The sequence below is a fragment of the Heteronotia binoei genome, chromosome 4, assembly GCF_032191835.1.
Source record: "Heteronotia binoei isolate CCM8104 ecotype False Entrance Well chromosome 4, APGP_CSIRO_Hbin_v1, whole genome shotgun sequence".
In the NCBI taxonomy this organism is placed as follows: Eukaryota; Metazoa; Chordata; class Lepidosauria; order Squamata; family Gekkonidae; genus Heteronotia; species Heteronotia binoei.
Window position 1 is genome coordinate 178,525,676 of NC_083226.1, and position 24,268 is coordinate 178,549,943.

The window sequence follows — 24,268 nt, forward strand, 5'->3', positions numbered from 1 at the left end:
GGCTCACAATCTCCTTTTACCTTCCTCCCCCACACCAGACACCCTGTGAGGTGGGTGGGGCTGGAGAGGGCTCTCACAGCAGCTGCCCTTTCAAGGACAACTCTGCCAGAGCTATGGCTGACCAAGTCCATTCCAGCAGGTGCAATTGGAGGAGTGGGGAATCAAACCCCGTTCTCCCAGATAAGAGTCCGCACACTTAACCACTACACCAAACTGGCTCTCCATCTGTCTGCTTTATATATATGGGTTATTTTCCTTTTTTTTGTGGGGGGAAATAGTGAAAGTTGGTCAAATCTTAGAATTCAGTAAAATTCTCACATGGGGGTTGAACCACAGAGCCCAGAAACAAGTATTTTCTTTTGGGGGGGGAGGGAAAAAAGAAAAAGTAAAATTATTTTTAGTATCAAAATAATAATGAAAAAGTTTTTTTTAAAAAAAGTAAAATAAAACGTAGAGGTTTCCGAGCTTCGCTTCTGAGAGCTCCTGCCCCAAAATGAGGCCTGCTTATGCCACAGAATCTGTCCTTCAAAGCCACCGTGTTGTCCAGGAGACCAGATCTCTGACATCTGAAAACCAGTTGTAATTCCAGGAGAAAGTCAGGGTCCACCCCGGCAGACGGCAAATCTGGAGACAAGGCAGAAACAAATGGACTTCGGCGTATCAGAGCTACCTCACATGTGAGCGTGCTCCTTGCTGCTTTCCCCCGTTTTTTTTTTTAAAGAAAAAAACTGAGTATTTGTAACTTTTAGCTGCAGTTTAGTGTCTGTAATGTCGTTTGATCTGTAACTAGGGTTGCCGGCGATACTCCAAGCTGTGGAGTCCCGTGAGCAAAGATTCTACTTTGTGAGCGAGTGGCAATAAAGTTGTGAGCTGCTGCATCGCTTAATTTGTTCCGGCGGCTAACAACATATCAAAACAGCATAAAATATACCCCCCCACACACACCAAAATATACAATAAAATCATTTTCATACATTTTATAGTCATTAGAAGTCCAAGATGTATCTTTTGGCCACTGTGTGATACAGAGTGTTGGACTGGATGGGCCATTGGCCTGGTCCAACATGGCTGCTCTTATGTTTTTATGTGACACAGAGTGTTGGACTGGATGGGCCATTGGCCTGATCCAACATGGCTTCTCTTCTGTTCTTATGTGACACAGAGTGTTGGACTGGATGGGCCATTGGCCTGACCCAACATGGCTTCTCTTCTGTTCTTATGTGACACAGAGTGTTGGACTGGATGGGCCATTGGCCTGATCCAACATGGCTTCTCTTCTGTTCTTATGTGACACAGAGTGTTGGACTGGATGGGCCATTGGCCTGATCCAACATGGCTTCTCTTATGTTTTTATGTGACACAGAGTGTTGGACTGGATGGGCCATTGGCCTGATCCAACATGGCTTCTCTTCTGTTCTTATGTGACACAGAGTGTTGGACTGGATGGGCCATTGGCCTGACCCAACATGGCTTCTCTTCTGTTCTTATGTGACACAGAGTGTTGGACTGGATGGGCCATTGGCCTGATCCAACATGGCTTCTCTTCTGTTCTTACGTGACACAGAGTGTTGGACTGGATGGGCCATTGGCCTGATCCAACATGGCTTCTCTTATGTTTTTATGTGACACAGAGTGTTGGACTGGATGGGCCATTGGCCTGATCCAACATGGCTTCTCTTCTGTTCTTATGTGACACAGAGTGTTGGACTGGATGGGCCATTGGCCTGATCCAACATGGCTTCTCTTATGTTTTTATGTGACACAGAGTGTTGGACTGGATGGGCCATTGGCCTGATCCAACATGGCTTCTCTTCTGTTCTTATGTGACACAAAGTGTTGGACTGGATGGGCCATTGGCCTGATCCAACATGGCTTCTCTTATGTTTTTATGTGACACAGAGTGTTGGACTGGATGGGCCATTGGCCTGATCCAACATGGCTTCTCTTATGTTCTTATGTGACACAGAGGGATGGACTGGATGGGCCATTGGCCTGATCCAACATGGCTTCTCTTATGTTTTTATGTGACACAGAGTGTTGGACTGGATGGGCCATTGGCCTGATCCAACAGGGCTTCTCTTATGTTCTTATGTGACACAGAGTGTTGGACTGGATGGGCCATTGGCCTGATCCAACAGGGCTTCTCTTATGTTCTTATGTGACACAGAGGGATGGACTGGATGGGCCATTGGCCTGATCCAACATGGCTTCTCTTATGTTCTTATGATGTTCTGGTTATTGTGATGTTTCTGGCTTCAATTATATTAGTTCAGTGAGATTGTCGGTTCTGTGGAATAATAGCCACCTCCCTTTAACTGTTGAAGGCAGGTTTGAACCATTCTGTCTTACAGGCCCTGTGGAACTGTGGCAGATCCCACAGAGCCCTGATGTTTTCGGAGAGGGTGTTCCACAGAGCAGGGTCTATTACTATTACATAGTGGGTTCTATGCATGGAGGAATCACCAGTTGAGTGATAACAAGCTCTTTAATAGACGTGGCATAGTATAAGGCTGCATTACAAGACCGGAGCTGGGGCCAACAGGCCAAACTTATATACATCTCTGGGTTCCTGTACAAGCACGTTATTGGGTCATTCAAATCAGTGGGGCTTGTGATTGGTCTAGGGCTGCAGATATTTGGATCCTGCAGCCCTTTTGTTCTCTAGTCCCCAAGCTCAATCCGTATGGCTCCCATGAGCTAGGCAGGAATGCCCAAAGTCTTCACTTGAGTCCGCAGGGAGGGACAGTGGCTCAGTGCTAGAGCATCCGCTTGGTAAGCAGAAGCTCCCAGGTTCAATCCCTGGCATCTCCACTGAAAAAGGGTCCAGGCAAATAGGCGTGAAAACCCTCAGCTTGAGTCCCTGGAGAGCCATGAATGGGGCTGTGGCTCAGTGGTAGAGCATCTGCTTGGTAAGCAGAAGGTCCCAGGTTCAATCCCTGGCATCTCCAAAAAAGGGTCCAGGCAAATAGGTGTGAAAAACCTCAGCTTGAGACCCTGGAGAGCCGCTGCCAGTCTGTGTAGACAATACTGTCTTTGATGGACCAAAGGTCTGATTCAGTATACGGCAGTTTCATATGGTCATATGTTCACATGTATTACCAAGAACGCTCCAGCTCTGGTGGCAGATAATCTCGCTTCTTTTTGTCCGGGGATCTTAAGAAGATTTTGGGACCTCTGTAGGGTACGTATGGGTACATCATTATCAATAAAGTATGATTCCTGTTTCACTCTGATGCATCGAACCCAGTATTTAATAGTAGCCATGTCGATCCACGATAGCACAGTAAGATTAGGGACTAAGAAGGTTTTTGGGGGACTCGACATTTATACTCTGAACATCTTGTTTGCCTTTCCAGTGCAACTGGACCCAAACCTATCTGTGAAATTCGGTAGCATCCCCGCCATTTTCTGGTGCAGGAGAGAAGGAAAGATGTGGCTTTCTTTGGGGAATGGCAAGGGAACCTTTGGAGTGGCTGGGCCTTTTCTTGAATAGAAGCAGAGTCAGGCTTCCCGCCCCCCCCCCTTGCTCTCGGTTGTGGCTGGAATCAAACTACCCCCTGCCTGCTTCACTGCTTTCCTGACACATGATTTAACTTTATTTCTGGGTTTCTATTTCTCCAAAACACGCAGGACTCAGTGTTTTTGTTGTTCTACACGGTGGCATAATTCCTGTAGCCCCAGGGCAGTGGCGCTGGCGCTAAGCGATTCCTCCGAGGAACAGTGCGGCAATGTTCTACCTTATTATGTGATTAGTCACTCTCTGCAAACGCCTGCCCACCCCACCCCCCCTTCCCTGCCTCGCTCCGGACTTCCTTGTCTGTGTGCAATGGAAAAGCAGAACTCGGGTTGACACTCAGAAAGCAGGGGTTTTCAAGGTCCTATGAATTGCCTATCGGTTCGTCTAGCTCCAGATAGAGGGCTAGATCTTGTGCTGTCATTGCAATGTAGTAGTCCTGGGCCAAAGGAGGTCCGCCTAAAATCCACCAGGGATCGGGCCTTCTCAATAGCGGCACCCCATTGGTGGAACCAGCTGCCGGAGGAGGTACGGGCCCTGCGGGACCTAGGGCAGTTCCGCAGGGCCTGTAAGACAGCCCTCTTCCGGCAGGCCTATAACACCTAACTGATAATGAGAACACCTCTGGATGGAACAAAATGCTTCTATAGACCGCTGGTTTTATCTTATCTTTGTTTTATTAATTATGGTTTTAATTGTATTTGTAAATGTTTTAAATTGAATTGTATGAATCACTCTGCTGTGAGCCGCCCTGAGACACTTCGGTGAGAAGGGCGGGATATAAGTCCACTAAATAAATAAATAAATAGTAGTCGATCCCCGGTGGATTTGCCTGGATGGACAAGACAATTTCAAGGTTGGCGCATGCTCGGCGATGTATGGATGCTACCCACACCCCCCCCCCCCATGGAATTTACTTAGGGTTGCCAAATCCAATTCGAGACATATCTGGGAGCTTTGAGGATGGAGCCAGGAGACATTGGGGGTGGAGCCACAAGCAAAGTTGTGACAAGCACAATTGAACTCCAAAGGAAGTTCTGGCCATCGCATTCAATTGGACCACATACCTTTTTAATGGCTTCCCTACATTAGAAATAATGAAGGATAGGGGCACCTTCTTTGGGGGCTCATAGAATTGGACCCCCTGGTCCGATCTTTTGGAAACTGGGAGAGCATTTTGAGGAGACTCATCGGATGCTATGCTGAAAACTTGGTACCTCTATATCAAGAAACCGCCCCTCCAGAGCCCCAGATACCCTGGGATTAATTCTCCATTATACCCTATAGTCCAGCAGACATTTCCCTCCCTCACTCCCCCTCCCCCGTTTCTGATGACCCTGAAACTCCAGAGGGCCTCCAGACGGGGGCTCCCCTGCCCCCACCTGGGTATTGGCACCTCTATTCATGAGTTGCTGAAATTTCAAGTTTTTCACAGTAACACAGGGCAACCAAAGGTTCAAGTTGACCTTCCCACTATGCAAACGGCATCTGCAAGGATTGTGCAACAAACGAAGGGTCTGGGCTCCTTTCACGACCATGTTGTTCTGCCTCCCCCGCCCCCCTTCAGCTTTAAAGACGCAGACACACCATCCAAAGAGAAAGGCTTTCCAAGTGGAGTCTGAAGCCTCTGGAGGTGAAAAGTCACATGGGGGCTGTGGGGGCGGGGCTTCCCCCCGCTGGCCAACTGACTGGGGGTGGGAAGGAACCTGGGAAAGCAGGAGAATCTGGGGATTGGCAAGCCTAAATTTACTCTGACGGGCAGCAGCTTAGTTAGATTTCTGACAGAGGCTAGTTTTTTTTGCCATGCCTCATACCTATGGCATGGCTTAGAAACCAGTGGGAGTCAGGGAGACAAGGATATGGGAGTTTCGTTTAGTTTACTGGATTTATATCCCGCCCTCCTCGCCGGAGCAGGCTCTGGGCAGCTCAGGGAGCCACTGTCGATAGTGGCATATTATTACCCGGAAGTGACCTCTCGCCTCTCTAGGACTTGCCAGAAACTCTATGGTATCTTAGAGTTTCTGGTGATTCCTAGAGTGGACTGGTGTCACTTCTGGGTTTTCCCTGGAAGTGATTTGGCCCCATCACTGATGGTTTAAAAAAAAAAAAAAACCATTCTTATGAGAACATAAGAGAAGCCACATTGGATCAGGCCAAAGGCCCATCCAGTCCAACACTCTGTGTCACATAAGAACAGAAGAGGAGCCCTGTTGGATCAGGCCAATCGCCCCTCCAGTCCAACACTCTGTGCCACATAAGAGAAGCCATGCTGGATCAGACCAATGGCCCCTCCAGTCCAACACTCTGTGTCACATAAGAGAAGCCATGTTGGATCAAGTAAATAGCCCCTCCAGTCCAACACTCTGTGCCACATAAGAACATAAGAGAAGCCATGCTGGATCCGACCAATGGCCCCTCCAGCCCAACACTCTGAGTCACATAAGAACATAAGAGAAGCCATGCTGGATCAGGCCAATGGCCCATCCAGTCCAACACTCTGTGTCACATAAGAACATAAGAGAAGCCCTGTTGGATCAGGCCAATGGCCCCTCCAGTCCAACACTCTGTGTCACACAGTGTCAAAAAAACCCACGTGCCATCAGGAGGTCCATCAATGGGGCCAGGACACTAGAAGCCCTCTCACTGTTGCCTCCCCATGCACCAATAATATAAAGCACCACTGCCCCCAGACAGAGAGTTCCATCTTAATACACTGTGGCTAATAGCCACTGATGGGCCTCTGCTCCAGCTGTTTATCCAATCCTCTCTTGAAGCTGTCAGCCACAAAAACAGCAGTGGGAAACAGTAATTCACAGCCCTATTCATTTTTGCAGCGGCCGAGGAATTTGCTTGTCTTTGAGTATGCACAATTGGGGCACCGCTTTGCAGAAGTTAACTTTGGGAGGCAATTTGGGCTGGAAAAGCGACCTTGCTGTTGCGTACCAGGACAACGCGGAGTGGTTTAGTCCAGGCATAATTTGCATGGGTGAACAGGCAATTGAAAGCATTAAATGTAACCCCAGATGTACGGCTGCATTTAAAGCGCTGTTTCTCAGCCTGTGGGCTCCAACTCAATAGCGGGTTGCTCAGCTTGTGCAATTGTGTCTCAGGATTTTGCATTTTTATCGATTTCCTTATGGACAAAGAGGAGCTACATCCCCTTGTGAGAGGAACAAGTCCTATTCCACCTGGGGAATAACTTGCGGGAAGAAAGTCTCACACATGGAGCTAACAAAGGGCAGGCAGCATGGACAAACATTCAGGGGAGGGACAGTGGCACAGTGGTAGAGCATCTGCTTGGTAAGCAGAAGGTCCCAGGTTCAATCCCCGGCGTCTCCAACTAAAAAGGATCCAGGCAAATAGGCGTGAAGAACCTCAGCTTGAGACCCTGGAGAGCCATGAATGGGGCTGTGGCTCAGTGGTAGAGCATCTGCTTGGTAAGCGGAAGGTCCCAGGTTCAATCTCCAGCATCTCCAACTAAAAAGGGTCCAGGCAAGTAGGCGTGAATAACCTCAGCTTGAGACCCTGGAGAGCCATGAATGGGGCTGTGGCTCAGTGGTAGAGCATCTGCTTGGCAAGCAGAAGGTCCCAGGTTCAATCTCCAGCACCTCCAACTAAAAAGGGTCCAGGCAAGTAGGCGTGAATAACCTCAGCTTGAGACCCTGGAGAGCCATGAATGGGGCTGTGGCTCTGTGGTAGAGCATCTGCTTGGTAAGCAGAAAGTCCCAGGTTCAATCTCCAGCGTCTCCAACTAAAAAGGGTCCAGGCAAGTAGGCATGAAAAAACTCAGCTTGACACCCTGGAGAACCATGAATGGGGCTGTGGCTTAGTGGTAGAGCATCTATTTGGTAAGCAGAAGGCCCCAGGTTCAATCCCCGGCATCTCCACCTAAAAAAGATCCAGGCAAGTATGCGTGAAAAACCTCAGCTTGAGACCCTGGAGAACCATGAATGGGACTGTGGCTTAGTGGTAGAGCATCTGTTTGGTAAGCAGAAGGCCCCAGGTTCAATCCCCGGCATCTCCAACTAAAAAGGGTCCAGGCAAATAGGTGTGAAAAACCTCAACTTGAGATTCTGGGGAGTCACTGCTGGTCAGGGGATGGATGGTGGCTCAGTGGTAGAGCATCTGCTTCATAAACAGAAGGTCCCAGGTTCAATCCCCGGCATCTCCAACTAAAAAGGGTCTAGGCAAGTAGGCGTGAAAAACCTCAGCTTGAGACCCTGAAGAGCTGCTGCCAGTCTGAGTAGACAATACTGACTTTGATGGACTGAGGGTCTGATTCAGTATAAGGCAGCTTCACATTTTCCTATGTTCAGGGTTACAGATGAAAGATTGAGGCTGCACTTGCATATGCAGTTTGAATCCACTTTCAATACACTTTCCAACCTTTTTTTTTTTTTTTAACCCATCCACCCTGTAAAATCCAGTTGGAAAGTGCATTGAAAGTGAATTGAGACTGCATTATTTAGCACGTGGGATCGCAGCCAAAATGTTGGAACTTGAACGGTAAATCGCCTACCCTAGAACAACAGGCAGAACATGTCTAGAGGAGGGTCAGAGAACTGTGTCGGAGGGGATGGGAACCCTTTGGGGGAGTGGGAACCCTAGGCTACAGTTGACTATTTGAGAGACACAATATGTGCATACGGTTGCCCGGTCCAATTCAAGAAATATCTGGGGACTTTGGGGGTGGAGCCAGGAGAGCCAGTGTGGTGCAGCGGTTAAGTTTGTGGACTCTTATCTGGGAGAACCGGGTTTGATTCCCCACTCCTCCAATTGAACCTGCTGGAATGGGGCCTTGGGTCAGCCATAGCTCTGGAAGAGGTTGTCCTTGAAAGGGCAGCTGCTGTGAGAGCCCTCTCCAGCCCCGCCCACCTCACAGGGTGTCTGTTGTGGGGAGGAAGGGAAAGGAGATTGTGAGCCGCTCTGAGATGCTTCGGAGTGGAGGGCGGGATATAAATCCAATATCTTCTTCTTCTTCTCTGGGGGTAGAGCCAGGAGCAAAGCTGTGACAAGCATGATTGAACTCCAAAGGGAGTTCTGGCTGTCACATTTCAAGGGACTGCACGTCTTTTAATGATGGGATGCGAACTGGCAGAGACTGACCAAGAGAGAGATCTTGGGGTTTTGGTAGAGAACTCACTGAAAATGTCAAGACAGTGTGCAATTGCAATTAAAAAGGCCAATGCCATGCTGGAAATTATTAGGAAGGGAATTGAAAACAAATCAGCCAGTATCATAATGCCCCTGTATAAATCGATGGTGCGGCCTCATTTGGAATACTGTGTACAATTCTGGTCACTGCAGCTCAAAAAGGATATTATAGCATTGGAAAAAGTGCAGAAAAGGGCAACTAGAACAATTAAAGGTTTGGAACACTTTCCCTATGAAGAAAGTTTAAAACACTTGGGGCTCTTTAGCTTGGAGAAACGTCGACTGCGTGGTGACATGATAGAAATTTACAAGATTATGCATGGATAGAGAAAGCAGAGAAAGAAGTACTTTTCTCCCTTTCTCACAATACAGGAACTCGTGGGCATTCAATGAAATTGCTGAGCAGTCGGGTTAGAATGGATAAAAGGAAGTATTTGTTCACCCAGAGGGTGATTAACATGTGGAATTCACTGCCACAGGAGGTGGTGGCGGCTACAAGCATAGCCAGCTTCAAGAGGGGTTTGGATAAAAATATGGAGCAGAGGTCCATCAGTGGCTGTTAGCCACAGCATATTATTGGAACTGTCTGGGGCAGTGATGATCTGTATTCTTGGTACTTGGAGGGGGGCAAAATGGAAGGGCTTCTAGCCCCAGTTGTGAACCTCCTTTGTTTTTTGGCCACTGTGTGACACAGAGTGTTGGACTGGATGGGCCGTTGCCTGATCCAACATGGCTTCTGTTATGTTCTTATGTGACTCAGAGTGTTGGACTGGATGGGCCATTGGCCTGATCCAACATGGCTTCTCTTATGTTCTTATGTGACACAGAGGGTTGGATTGGATGGGCCATTGGACTGATCCAACAGGGCTTCTCTTATGTGACACAGAGTGTTGGACTGGATGGGCCATTGGCCTGATCCAACATGGCTTCTCTTATGTTCTTATGAAAACAGGTGGCGGGGGAGCAGGGGAAGTGAAAACGGGTGATGTGGATAGCGGAAGAGGCAAAAACGGGCAACGGTGCATGTGTCCAGAGAGAGGGCTCTGAGTGCCACCTCTGGCACATGTGCCATAGGTTCACCACCAGGGCCCTACAGGAATCACCCTCCATAGGGTATTATAGAGACCCCAGCAGACGTTCTCCCCCACCCTGGCTTTCTGATGACCCTAAAGCGTGGGGAGGGCCTCCAAACTGGGGAACTCTTTCCCCCATGGCGATTGGTGACCCTAGATGTGACGTGGCAGTTTACCTCTGCATTCCAGAGGCTGAAAGCAATCATGAGAAGGCCGCCACTTCTGTCTCTTGCCTAGATGGGCCGTGGTCTGATCTCTAAGCCGGTTCGTCTCAGAGAGTCAACGTGCAACTTTGATCCCCAGCCCTAATCTCCAGTGGCCTAAACCGACCCTCTGTCCCCACAATTATTTGGTGTGAAATGAACGTGGAGCGGGGGAACCGTTCTCCTCTGATGTCTGCCTCGGAAATACTTTCCCCATTTCCTCTCTCTGTTCATCTTGATAACTACGATTGCCCCCCCCCGCCCCGGTTTTAATTCCATTAAGCTTGCCTTCATCTACGGAAGAAGAGGAGAGCGGCTGGAACAGTTAACGCAAAAGGATGTAGTCCGTAGGTAATGCACCTGGAGATTTATCACTTTATGGAAGAAATTAATAATTACAACAAGCCGAATTCCAGCTCCTTTTCCCCCTCCTCCAAAAATTCGTTAATTAAGAAGCTTTCCCCCCCCGCCGCCCTCTTGAGACTCTCTTACTTTTAAAAAAAACCCTTAAGCTTTGATCAGTGTTATTTTAAATACAAAAGGAAGAAAACACAACAAAATTGTGTGTAATCCTCCCTCTTCCTCAGCGGAAATTATGCCTTTAAACTGTGCTCCAGGGATTTCGCACACCCTGTGCCACCGCTGCTTATCCTTTCTGTCCCTGATTTTTCTTTCTGGAGAGAAGTGGGCCAGGTCCCTTCTGTTCTCAGGATACCTCTGTGTCGAGCAGGGAGGTGTTTTTCACAAATGCCCCAGGATCTGAGATGTGCAAAGGTGGCTATAAATAGGCCTTGCTTTAGTAAGGTGGTTTCAACCAAGTTTGCCGTTTCAAAAAAAAAACTCTTCCGGGGAAACTTGTGAAGGAACATCCTTGAGCGACTGTGCCCTACTAACGTTACTTTTGCAGGGGGAGATTTGTTTCTCTTCTTTTGGAATAGAAAACGGCGAGTTCTCAAAGAAGTAATCTCATTTTTACAAAATGGGGAGAACATAAGAACATACGAGAAGCCCTGTTGAATCAGGCCAGTGGCCCCTCCAGTCCAACACTCTGTGTCACATAAGAACATAAGAGAAGCCCTGTTGGATCAGGCCAATGGCCCATCCAGTCCAACACTTTGTGTCACGTAAGAACATAAGAGAAGCCCTGTTGGATCAGGCCAGTGGCCCATCCAGTCCAACACTCTGTGTCACACAGTGGCCAAAAAACCAGATGCCGTCAGGAGGTCCTTCAGTGGGGCCACTGTTGCCCCTCCCCAAGCACCAAGAAGACAGAGCATCATTTGCCCCAAACATAAGAGAAGCCATGTTGGATCAGGCCAATGGCCCATCCAGTCCAACTTTCTGTGTCACACAGTGGCAAAAAACAAACAAACAAACATAGGTGCCATCAGTGGGGCCAGAACACTAGAAGCCCTCACCCTGTTGCCCCTCCTAAGCACCAAGAATACAGAGCATCACTTGCCCCAGACATAAGAGAAGCCATGTTGGATCAGGCCAGTGGCCCATAACAGTCCAACACTCATCACACAGTGCCCCCCCCCCAAAAAAAACCAGCAGGTGCTATGAGGAGGTCCATCAGTGTGGCCAGGACACTAGGAATCCTCACACTGTTGCCCCCCCCCAAAGCACAAAGAATACAGAACATTCCTGCCCCAGACAGAGAGGTCCAACAATACGCTGTGGCTAATAGCCACTGATGGACCTCTACCCCAGATGTTGATTCAATCCCCTCTTGAAGCTGCTATGCTTGTGGCCACCGCCACCTCCTGTGGCAGTGAATTCCACATGTTAATCACCCTTGAGTGAAAAAGTATTTCCTTTTTTCCATTCTGGAGTCCTGTACAGGGTTCTTTCTTTCTTTCTTTCTTTCTTTCTTTCTTTCTTTCTTTCTTTCTTTCTTTCTTTCTTTCTTTCTTTCTTTCTTTCTTTCTTTCCTTCTTTCATAGCAGGAACACCTTTGCATATTAGGGCACACACCCCTGATGTAGCCAATCCTCCAAGAGCTTAAAGGGCTCTTCTTATAGCGCCCACCGTAAGCTCTTGGAGGATTGGCTACATCAGGGGGGTGTAGCTTAATATGTGAAGGAGTTCCTGCTACAAAAAAAGCCCTGCTTTTGTGGCCAAGTTTGTGCTTTTGATCTAATAGACTTTAGCACCTCTAATGAGAAGATGTTTCATTGGCTGGGCTTGGAGGGACACATGAGTGCTTGAAGCTCCCTTCTACTGAATAAGGCCATTGGTCCACCAAGGTCCATTGTGTCTGCTGAGACTGGTAGTTGCTCTCCAGAGTCCAAGGGAATTGAAAACAAATCAGCCAGTCTCATAATGTTCCTGTATAAATCGATGGTGCAGCCTCATTTGGAGTACTGTGTACAATTCTCATCACCACACCTCAAAAAAGTTATTATAGCACAGGGAAAAATCCAGAAAAGGGCAACTAGAATGGTTAAAGGGTTGGAACGCTTCCCCTATGAAGAAAGGTTGAAGTGCTTGGGGCTCTTTAGCTTGGAGAACATCAACTGAGGGGTGACCTGATAGAGGTTTACAAGATTATGCATGGGATAGAGAAGGTAGAGAAAGAAGTCCTTTTCTCCCTTTCTCACAATACAAGAACTTGTGGGAACACAATGCAATTGTTGAGCAGTAGGGTTAGAACTGAAAAAAAAGGAAGTCCTTCTTCACCCAAAGGGTGATTAACACATGGAATTCACTGCCACAGGAGGCGGTGACAGGTACACGCACAGACAACTTCAAGAGAGGATTGGATCAACATCTAGAGCAGAGATCCATCAGTAGCTGTTAGACACAGTGTATAGCTGGAACTCTCTGTCTGGGGCAAGTGATGCGCTGTATTCTTGGTGCTGGGAGCGGGGAGCAACAGTGGGAGGGCTTCCAGTTTCCTGGCCCCATGGGTGGACCTCCCGATGGCATCTGGGGGTTGTTTTTGGGGCAGTGTCGTGGCAGAGTGTTGGACCGGATTTGGACCCGAAAGAAAGCAAATATCACAACTGTGATGTTTTGTTTTGTTTTTAAAAAAGACTTTTATTTTATTTCTCTTCTTAATTACTTTTGAGACAACGGTGTACCATGTTCAGGCATGGCAACACAAAGGTGGCTTCCACTTCCCACATATAGAACAGTCCTAAACGTTCGAGGGGTTTCAGATATTTCTCTGCCCTGACCCAGTTGGCCCAGGCTGGTCCTATCTCATCAGCTTTTAGGAGCTAAGCAAGGTTGGCCCTGGTTAGGATGGGAGACCCCCAAGGAAGACCAGAATTACTGTGCAGAGGCAGACAATAAGAAACCGCTTCTGTTTCTGTCTCGGCTTGAAAACCCCATGGTTCTGGAGCCACCATGAGCTGGCTGATGGCATCCCTGATCTAGACAACCTAGGCAGCTCCATCTCATTGGATCTCAGAAGCTAAGAAGGGTTATCATACCTGGATGCAAGACCACCAAGGAAGTCTGGGGTTGCTACACAGAGGCAGGAAATGGCAAACTACCTCCCTTCATCTTCTACCTTGAAAACTCCATGGTTCTGGAGCCACCATGAGCTGGCTGATGGCATCCCTGATCTAGACAACCTAGGCAGCTCCATCTCATTGGATCTCAGAAGCTAAGAAGGGTTATCATACCTGGATGCAAGACCACCTAGGAAGTCTGGGGTTGCTACACAGAGGCAGGAAATGGCAAACTACCTCCCTTCATCTTCTACCTTGAAAACTCCATGGTTCTGGAGCCACCATGAGCTGGCTGATGGCATCCCTGATCTAGACAACCTAGGCAGCTCCATCTCATTGGATCTCAGAAGCTAAGGAGGATTATCATACCTGGATGTGAGACCATTAAGGAAGTCTGGAGTCGCTACACAGAGGCAGGAAATGGGGAACCACCTCCCTTCATCTTCTACCTTGAAAACTCCATGGTTCTGGAGCCACCATGAGCTGGCTGACAGCATCCCTGATCTAGACAACCTAGGCAGCTCCATCTCATCAGATCTCAGAAGCTAAGGAGGGTTATCATACTTGGATGCGAGACCACCAAGGAAGTCTGGGGTTGCTATGCAGAGGCAGGAAATGGCAAACTACCTCCCTTCATCTTCTACCTTGAAAACCCCATGGTTCTGGAGCCACCATGAGCTGGCTGATGGCATCCCTGATCTAGACAACCTAGGCAGCTCCATCTCATTGGATCTCAGAAGCTAAGGAGGATTATCATACCTGGATGTGAGACCACCAAGGAAGTCTGGGGTTGCTACACAGAGGCAGGAAATGGGGAACCGCCTCCCTTCATCTTTTACCTTGAAAACTCCATGGTTCTGGAGCCACCATGAACTGGCTGATGTCATCCCTGATCTAGACAACCTAGGCAGCTCCATCTCATCGCATCTCAGAAGCTAAGGAGGGTTATCATACTTGGATGCGAGACCACCAAGGAAGTCTGGGGTTGCTATGCAGAGGCAGGAAATGGCAAACTACCTCCCTTCATCTTTTACCTTGAAAACTCTACGGGGTCCACACGACTTGGCTGTGACTCGACACAACAGGTATACTTTGTTTTTAACCAAATCATGCTACACCGCCGGTGTGATTAGGCTGGAGTCTTCCTCTGCTACGTGGTTCCGTTGACGCCGAATCTCAGCTCTCTTGTTTTCCTTCCTTGACGGAAGAGAGGAGGGATGACTCCCAAGCCATACTGAGTCAAAGTATAGCGCCTTCCGCATTATGAGATTGCAGTTAGCGCGAACTTCCAACGTCTTATCCAGGTGAAAATATCGTCAATCCATCTTTTTTGACTCTCTGATTAAAATACTAACCTAATCCTAACCTAATCCCTTTCAATTTTCGAGGAGAAATTGGAAGGGCGGGTGGAGGAGAGGAGGGAGAAAACCCATCTGTTAGCATTAAGGCTTCACGCAGCCTCTCTGCTTATGCCGGCCAACGGGCTCTGCAGATGTCAATTTAATCTATCCCCGATAAAGCAATATGAAAGGTGTTTCATTTATGGGGGAAATTAATTGCTGTCTGCAGGACTGTAGTGTGTGAAAAAATCCATAATAGTTGTCTTTAAAGAAGGAGGGGGTGGGGGAGAGAAACAGGTCAGGAACAATACTGCTACCTCCTGATGAGAAAGCATTTTACTGGCTGGTGAACTTGCAAAGTTACATAGATCTCGGTAAGATTTTCTCGGATATCCGATCTAATTGAATCAGGAAGGCCCCTGGTTTCAATATCCGTTTAGGACTCCGGCTGGAACGTGGGAGGGAGGGGGAGCAATAAATTTGTGCTGGACAAAACACTGCGGGATGACCTTGGTTAGCAAATTGGGGACGGCCAGCTACATTCGTTGTCCTTTGCTAGATACTCAGTTGAGTTTTACACGTACACTGAATGCTTGAGACGTCATGCTGTATGGGGATGTAGTTCTTAAACTTCCGGGTCTGGATTTAAACTGAAGATGATAAGAACATAAGAGAAGCCATGTTGGATCAGGCCAATGGCCCATCCAGTCCAGCACTCAATGTCACATAAGAACATAAGAGAAGCCATGCTGGATCAGGCCAATGGCCCATCCAGTCCAACACTCTGTGTCACATAAGAGAAGCCATGTTGGATCAGGCCAATGGCCCATCCAGTCCAACACTCTGTGTCACATAAGAACATAAGAGAAGTCCTGCTGGATCAGGCCAATGGCCCATCCAGTCCAACACTCTGTGTCACATAAGAGAAGCCCTGTTGGATCAGGCCAATGGCCCATCCAGTCCAACACTCTGTGTCACATAAGAACATAAGAGAAGCCATGTTGGATCAGTCCAGTGGCCCATCCAGTCCAACACTCTGTGTCACATAAGAACATAAGAGAAGCCATGTTGGATCAGGCCAATGGCCCATCCAGTCCAACACTCTGTGTCACAAAAGAACATAAGAGAAGCCATGTTGGATCAGGCCAGTGGCCCATCCAGTCCAAAACTCTGTGTCACAAAGTGGCCCAAAAAACCCAGGTGCCATCAGGAGATACATCAGTGGGGCCAGGACACTAGAAACCCTCCCACAGTTGACCCTCCAAACACCAAGAATACAGAACATCACTGCCCCAGACAGAGTTTCAGCAATATGCTGTGGCTAATAGCCACTGATGGACCTCTGATCCATATGTTTATCCAATCCCCTCTTGAAGCTGCCTAGGCTTGTAGCTGCCACCACCTCCTATGGCAGTGAATTCTATGTGTTAATCACCCTTTCCGGGAAGGAATTCCTTTTATCTGTTCTAAACCTACTTCTCAGCAATTTAATTGAGTGCCCATGAGTTCCTGTCTTGTGAGAAAGTGGGAAAATGACTTCTTTCTCTACCTTCTCTATCCCATGCATAATCTTGTAAACCTCTATCATAGCATTTAAGCAATGTGTTTAAGCAATGAGAATGTCCAATTGACACTCCCCACCACCACCACCAGAATTGGCCAAAGCCAGCACACCCTGGAAGCCACATCATCACAACACAGGTAAGAACATAAGAACATAAGAGAAGCCATGTTAGATCAGGCCAATGGCCCATCCAGTCCAACATTCTGTGTCACACAGCGGCCAAATATATATATATATATATATACACACACACACACACACACTCTGGCTAATAGCCACTGATGGACCTCTGCTCCATATTTTTATCTAACCCCTTCTTGAAGGTGGCTATGCTTGTGGACGCCACCACCTCCTGTGGCAGTGAATTCCACATGTTAATCACCCTTTGGGTGAAGAAGTACTTCCTTTTATCCGTTTTAACCTGTCTGCTCAGCAATTTCATCGAATGCCCACGAGTTCTTGTATTGTGAGAAAGGGAGAAAAGTACTTCTTTCTCTACTTTCTCCATCCCATGCATTATCTTGTAAACTTCTATCATGTCACCCCTCAGTCGACGTTTCTCCAAGCTAAAGAGCCCTAAGCGTTTCAACCTTTCTTCATAGGGAAGGTGTTCCAGCCCTTTAATCATTTTAGTTGCCCTTTTCTGAACTTTCTCCAATGCTATAATATTCTTTTTGAGGTGCGGCGACCAGAACTGCACACAGTACTCCAAATGAGACCGCACCATCGATTTATACAGAGGCATTATGATACTGGCTGATTTGTTTTCAATTCCCTTCCTAATAATTCCCAGCATGGCGTTGGCCTTTTTTATTGCAAACGCACACTGTCTTGACATTTTCAGTGAATTATCTACCATGACCCCAAGATCTCTCTCTTGGTCTGTCTCTGCCAGTTCACACCCCATCAACTTGTATTTGTAGCTGGGATTCTTGGCCCCAATGTGCATTACTTTGCACTTGGCCACATTGAACCGCATCTGCCACGTTGACGCCCACTCACCCAGCCTCAACAGATCCCTTTGGAGTTCCTCACAATCCTCTCTGGTTCTCACCACCCTGAACAATTTAGTGTCATCCGCAAATTTGGCCACTTCACTGCTCACTCCCAACTCTAAATCATTTATGAACAAGTTAAAGAGGATGGGGCCCAGGTGACATGGAAAGTCTCAAACTCGCTTGGGGCTCTTTAGCTTGGAGAAATGTCGACTGCGGGGTGACATGATAGAGGTTGACGAGATTATGCATGGGATGGAGAAGGTAGAGAAAGAAGTCCTTTTCTCCCTTTCTCACAATACAAGAACTCGTGGACATTCAATGAAATTGCTGAGCAGTCAGGTTAGAATGGATAAAAGGAGATACTTCTTCACCCAAAGGGTGATTAACATGTGGAATTCACTGCCACAGGAGGTGGTGGCAGCTACAAGCATAGCCAGCTTCAAGAGGGGTTTAAATAAAAATATGGAGCAGAGGTCCATCAGTGGCTATTAGCCACAGTGTGTGTGTGTGTGTGTGTGTATATATATATATATAAATTCTTTCGCCACTGTGTGACACAGAATGTTAGACTGGATGGGCCATTGGCCTGATCCAGCATGGCTTCTCTTATCCCCCGGTTTTACAGGCTTCCCCCTCCCCCAGCCAGCTGGCCGCCGGGGGAAGCCCCGCCCCCACAGCCATCATGCACCTCCATGAACGATTCCCATAGGGAATTATGAGGAATTGATCTGCAGGTATCGGGGGCTCTGGGGGGGCTGTTTTTTGAGGTAGAGGCGCCAAATTTTCAGTATAGCATCTAGTTCCTCTCCCCAAAATACCTCCCAAGTTTCAAAAGGATTGGACTAGGGGGTCCAATTCTATGAGCCCCAAAAGAAGGTGCCCCTATCCTTCATTATTTTCTATGGAAGGAAGGCATTTTAAAAGGTGTGCGGTCCCTTTAAATGTGATGGCCACAACTCCCTTGGAGTTCAGTTATGCTTGTCACACCCTTCCTCCTGGCTCCACCCCTGATGTCTCCTGGCTCCACCTTCAAATTCCCCAGATATTTAAGAACATAAGAGAAGCCATGTTGGATCAGGCCAACGGCCCATCAAGTCCAACACTCTGTGTCACACAGTGGCAAAAAAATTTATATACACACATACACTGTGGCTAATAGCCACTGATGGACCTGTGCTCCATATATTTATCTAAACCCTTCTTGAAGGTGGCTATACTTGTGGCCGCCAGCACCTCCTGTGGCAGTGAATTCCACATGTTAATCACCCTTTGGGTGAAGAAGTACTTCCTTTCTTGAATTGGACTTGGCAACTTTAGCTATGCTACAACTTTTCTTCTAGCTTAGCTGCTCAATATGCAGGAACATCCCCCCTTTCCCCCACCGACACCAGAGGTATTGATTTGCCATTGTTTATGAGCCATCATAACCAGAAAAATCCTTTTTGGGAAGACGGGATAAAACCGGCCTTAACAAAACCCGGAGCGTCGCAGTGTCTAGAAAGTTCATTGTGGCGTCTAGTATTTTCAGGAGTAATTTATTGTAAGTGCTTCTCCGTGATTCTCCCTAGAAGTACAAAGCTTATTTAGAGAGATCGAAGTGGGCGGTCGCATTGGCCTGAAGTCGGGGAACCGAGTTTGAGTCTGGGGGCAATTTAATACCTCAAATAAACTTTTGTTGGTCTTAAAGGGGTCCCTGGATTCCGCATCTGTTCTAAAGCTTATTTAGGTAAGGACAGAGGTCAGCTTTTTTGTTGCGGTGATAACCAGGGTTACCCTATATATCTTTTTTTTCACGCACTGCAACACTTTTATGGCGGCTTACAAAATGACAAGAGGCCGTGAAGAGTTTAGGATTAGGTTTTGTGGTGGCAATAATTAGGAAAAAAAGTGGGGTCGTTAAGGTATAAAACCACAAAGGCTTAAAAAAGATGTCCTTTCCTAGGGTTGCCAACTTTGTGCTTAGGAATACCTGGAAATTTGAGGGGGGGGGGAGCCTAAGGAAATGGCGTTTAGAAAGGGAAGAGACCTTGGGAGGACATAACGCCCTGCGGACCACCTTTCCAAGCAGCCGTTTTCTTCAGGAGAAGTGGGGTAAATGTTTTTAATAAATAAATAAGGCTCATTTAAGGCAGGGGCGTCAAACATGCCAAGCCTCTCCTCCTTTTACTGGCTGAGCCTCCCCCCTCCAGTCCCTTGGGGAAGGAAGGAAAGAGCCAGAGCTTCCTTTGCCCAGTTTCCTGGATCCCATGGAAGAAATATAAATAAAGCACGTTTAAGACCAATGAGTGCTAACATTTTAAGCATGTTTTAAGTTTTTTACAAAAATTGTGTTGGTCTGTCGTCTTTATAAAATTTATATCTCTGCCACCTAATCTTAAATCGGTATACACATGGCCCAGCCCCAACCTGGCACGGTCCGGCCCAACAAGGTCTCATTTATGTCAGAACCGGCCCTCATAACAAATGAGTTTGACACCCCTGATTGAAGCAATCCATACAGCCGAAGATAAATTGTAATTCCGGGAGAGTTAAAGCCGCAGCCTGGAAGTGGCTTACAAAGACAAAAGCAAACTTAGCTTATTAGGGTTTGTAGAATCTTTCGGGCTCAAGTGACGTGTTCTGCTGGAGAAAGTTTTCCTTCCAGACGTTTCATTCTCAGCTGCGGAGGACATCCTCAGTGGCGTTGCAGCCGGAGCAGGCGCTCTGACCTTCTTGGCTGCTGTGCAAGGTAGTTAACTTGGTAGTTTAGCTTAGTTAGTAGTTAGTAGTTAGCAAGGTAGTTTAGCTTAGTTAACTGTATAGACGAGCAAGCCAGAAAAGCACGCTAAGTAATAACCAGCACAAATATATATATATATACATATCAGGGGTGGCCAACGTTGGCTCTCCAGATATTTTTTTGCCTACAGTTCCCATCATCCCCAGCCATTGGCCATGCTGGGTGGGGCTGATGGGAGCTGTAGGCCAAAAACATCTGGAGAGCTACCGTTGGCCACCCCCCGATATATATCATTGTAAACGGCAATATTGCAAAAGATACAATAAATTATGTTGCTGGTATGCAACAAAGATTTTTACATTTATAAATGTGTAGTGCTCATAGTCACCCTGCAACGGTTTACAAATAGAAGATGAAGAAGATGAAAATTATATTGGATTTATATCCCGCCCTATACTCTGAATCTCAGAGCGGTCACAATCTCCTTTACCTTCCCCTCCGCCCCCCCAACAGACACCCTGTGAGCAGTGTTCCCTCTAAGAGGACTTAGTGTGAGCTACCTTACAGTTTTTTTAACCTCCGGCTCACACATTTTTGTCTTTTCTCAGGAAAAATGGCCCCAGAGCACCCGCCAGTTTGGTGTAGTGGTTAAGTGTGCGGACTCTTATCTGGGAGAACCGGGCTTGATTCCCCACTCCTCCACTTGCACCTGCTAGCATGGCCTTGGGTCAGCCATAGCTCTGGCAGAGGTTGTCCTTGAAAGGCCAGCTGCTGTGAGAGCCCTCTCCAGCCTCACCCACCTCACAGGGTGTCTGTTGCAGGGGAGGAAGGTAAAGGAGATTGTGAGCCGCTCTGAGAGTCTTCGGAGTGGAGGGCAGGATATAAATCCAATATCTTCATCTACCTCACAGGGTGCCTGTTGTGTGTGGGGGGGGGGGAGGTAAAGGAGATTGTGAGCCGCTCTGACAGTCTTCAGAGTGGAGGGCAGGATATAAATCCAATATCTTCATCTACCTCACAGGGTGTCTGTTGTGGGGGAGGAAGGGAAAGGAGATTGTGAGCCGTTCTGAGACTCTTCGGAGTGGAGGGTGGGATATAAATCCAATATCTTCATCTACCTCACAGGGTGTCTGTTGTGGGGGAGGAAGGGAAAGGAGATTGTGAGCCGCTCTGAGACTCTTCGGAGTGGAGGGCGGGATATAAATCCAATATCTTCATCTACCTCACAGGGTGTCTGTTGTGGGGGAGGAAGGGAAAGGAGATTGTGAGCTGCTCTGAGACTCTTCGGAGTGGAGGGCGGGATATAAATCCAATATCTTCTTCTTCTTCTAATTTATGCAGTTGCTCACAACTTTAATGCCAGTAGTTCACGAAGTAGAATTTTTGCTCACAAAACCCCACGGCTTACAAGGAGTATTGCCGGTGAGGTAGGTGGGGCTGAGAGAGCTTTTACAGCAGCTGCCCTTTCAAGGACAACTCCTACGAGAGCTATGGTTGACCCAAGGCCATTCCAGCAGCTGCAAGTGGAGGAGTGGGGGAATCAAACCCGGTTCTCCCAGATAAGAGTCCCCACATTTAACCGCTACACCAAACTGATGTTTGGGTCTGGGGTTATAGGAGACAGAGGGGATTTTTGCGACCTGCGGGTTAACATCCAAATGCTGAACTGCCTCTAATGTGATAATCAACCTTTTCAATATCTGGGGTGGAGGAAGGGGGGGAGCATTCACTCTGGGTCAATCGTCAAAAAGCTCTTTCGGATGAAGTGGGCACTAAGTAGTGTGACAAGGAGAAAATAAAAGCCGGGGACTTGTCAATACCCGATTGATTGTTCCCGTTGAATTAACCGAGGACGTTGTACAAAAAGCGTTGTGTTTTATGTCCTGTGCCAGCCCTCTCACCTCAATAAATAACTTTTAAATAACCGACAGTGTGTGAGAGTGGGTGTAGTGGGGGGAGGGGAGAAAGACATTCTCTGAAGGCCTTTTGAAATCTATTTAAAGCTTTCTGTTCCCATTCAGAGCGAGGGCTGGCTTGAAAACCTCGCTTGCCGTTATGGAAATCATGCGGGGAGAGAAATCTGTCCGTCTTTTTATGGGGTGTTCTTTAAAAAAATAAATAAATTGAAACAAGCTTTATTTGATCTTAAAGCATCACAACAATGCCAGAAAAAAAGAATGCAATAATACAAGCAAAGAAGAACCGATAGATAGATAGATAGATAGATAGATAGATAGATAGATAGATAGATAGATAGATAGATAGATAGATAGATAGATAGATAGATAGATAGATAGATAGATAGATGGATAGATGGATGGATGGATGGATGGATGGATGGATGGATGGATGGATGGATGGATGGATGGATGGATGGATGGATAGATAGATAGATAGATAGATAGATAGATAGATAGATAGATAGATAGATAGATAGATAGATAGATAGATAGATAGATAGATAGATAGATAGATAGATAGATGATGGATGGATGGATAGCAGCCCCGTGGTGCAGAGTGGTAAAGCTGCAGTACTGCAGTCTAAACTCTGCTCACGACCTGAGTTTGATCCCGGCGAAAGCTGGGTTTTCAGGTAGCCAGCTCAAGGTTGACTTCCATCCTTCCGAGGTCAGTAAAATGAGGACCCGGCTTGCTGGGGGGAAAGTGTAAAAGACTGGGGAAGGGAATGGCAAACTACTCCATAAAAAGTCTGCTGTGAAAATGTTGTGAAAGCAACGTCACCCCAGAGTTGGAAACGACTAGTGCTTGCACCTTGTATATGTGTGTGAGTGTACACACACACATATATACACATGCACATATATACATGCACACATATACACACTCACACAAATACACATATATGTATATAATCATAGAGTTGGAAGGGACCTACAGGGTCATCTAATCCAACCCCCTGCACAATGCAGGAAACTCACAAACACCTCCCCCTAAATTCACAGGATCTTCATTGCTGTCAGATGGCCATCTAGCCTCTGTTGAAAAACCTCCAAGGAAGGAGAGCCCACCCCCTCCCAAGGAAGCCCATTCCACTGAGGAATTGTTCTAATGGTCAGGAAGTTCTTCCTAATGTTGAGCCGGAAACTCTTTTGATTTAATTTCAACCCGTTGGTTCTGGTCCTACCTTCTGGGGCCACAGAAAACAATTCCACACCCTCCTCTATAGGACAGCCCTTCAAGTACTTGAAGATGGTGATCCTATCACCTCTCAGCCGCCTCCTCTCCAGGCTAAACATGCCCAGCTCCTTCAACCTTTCTTCATAGGACTTGGTCTCCAGACTTCTCACCATCTTTATCAACTTGGTCTCCAGACCCCTTACCATATGTGAATGTATGTGTATAATATAATAATAATAATGTTTTGCATGGGCAAAATGTCTCAAAGGTTGGAGGAGAAGGAAGAAGCTTGGATGTTGAGGACCAAATAGAGTTGCTGATTTCTCATGGGATTACAGCTAGGTTTGCCAAATTCGACTCAGGAAATATCTGGAGACTTTGGAGGTGGAGCCATGAGACTTTAGGGGTGGCCTGGAGATTTTCCCAGTCCCAAAATAATTCTTTTAAAATACAGCACTGCAGTTCCCCTGAATACAGTCTTTATTTTCTCATCCTCTTTTTTTTTTCCCTTTTGCCTACCCTGGAGCTGCACTTCCACTAAACGAAAGTAAAATTTGTCATGTTCCAGCAAGTCCTCTTTTCAGACTTTGGAAGAGTTCCAAGCATGGCCTTTTAAAGGGACACATGCACACACACACTCACAAAGCAGCCAAAATATACAGAGTTTGCAAGCTCACGCTTTTGTGATCTCACTGGAGCATTTTACTTACAAGAGTTGCTGAATGTAACCGTCTGCTGTATTTCAACCAGCTTCTTCAGACAGGAACAGGAAAGGAAAGCAGGCTAGGGGGTGAAGTTAGACTAATAGATTGATAGACAGACGGATGGATGGACAGACAGACAGACAGAAGGAGAGGTGGAAAGAAAGCAATTTTAATTTTAAATGTATTCTCCAAGCCCCTGGCTGGCTTGGCTTGTAGAAGTGATTTAAAGAGACAAATGCCTTCTCCAAGTCAGTGGGGGCTTTGAGAGACACAAAGCATGTTCGAGAGCCACTTGTGGCTCCCAAGCCACAGTTTGGCCACCTCTGGTGTAAATGAAAATGATTCACGGTCCAAACATATATTTAAACAGGGCTTTTTTTGAGCAGGAACACACAAGAAT

The 24,268-nt window shown here is 47.1% G+C and overlaps 1 protein-coding gene and 2 non-coding genes across 18 annotated transcripts in view; all 3 read left to right on the forward strand.

The window, feature by feature from the left end:
• The window catches only part of CELF4 (CUGBP Elav-like family member 4), a 1,320,822-nt gene that overhangs the window by 312,871 nt on the left and 983,683 nt on the right, over positions 1-24,268 (forward strand). The window lies entirely within an intron of this gene.
• TRNAT-GGU (transfer RNA threonine (anticodon GGU)) lies at positions 2,877-2,948 on the forward strand. Its single transcript has one exon. It is a non-coding gene; the product is annotated as a tRNA-Thr (tRNA).
• On the forward strand, positions 7,609-7,685 carry TRNAM-CAU (transfer RNA methionine (anticodon CAU)). The gene has a single exon. It is a non-coding gene; the product is annotated as a tRNA-Met (tRNA).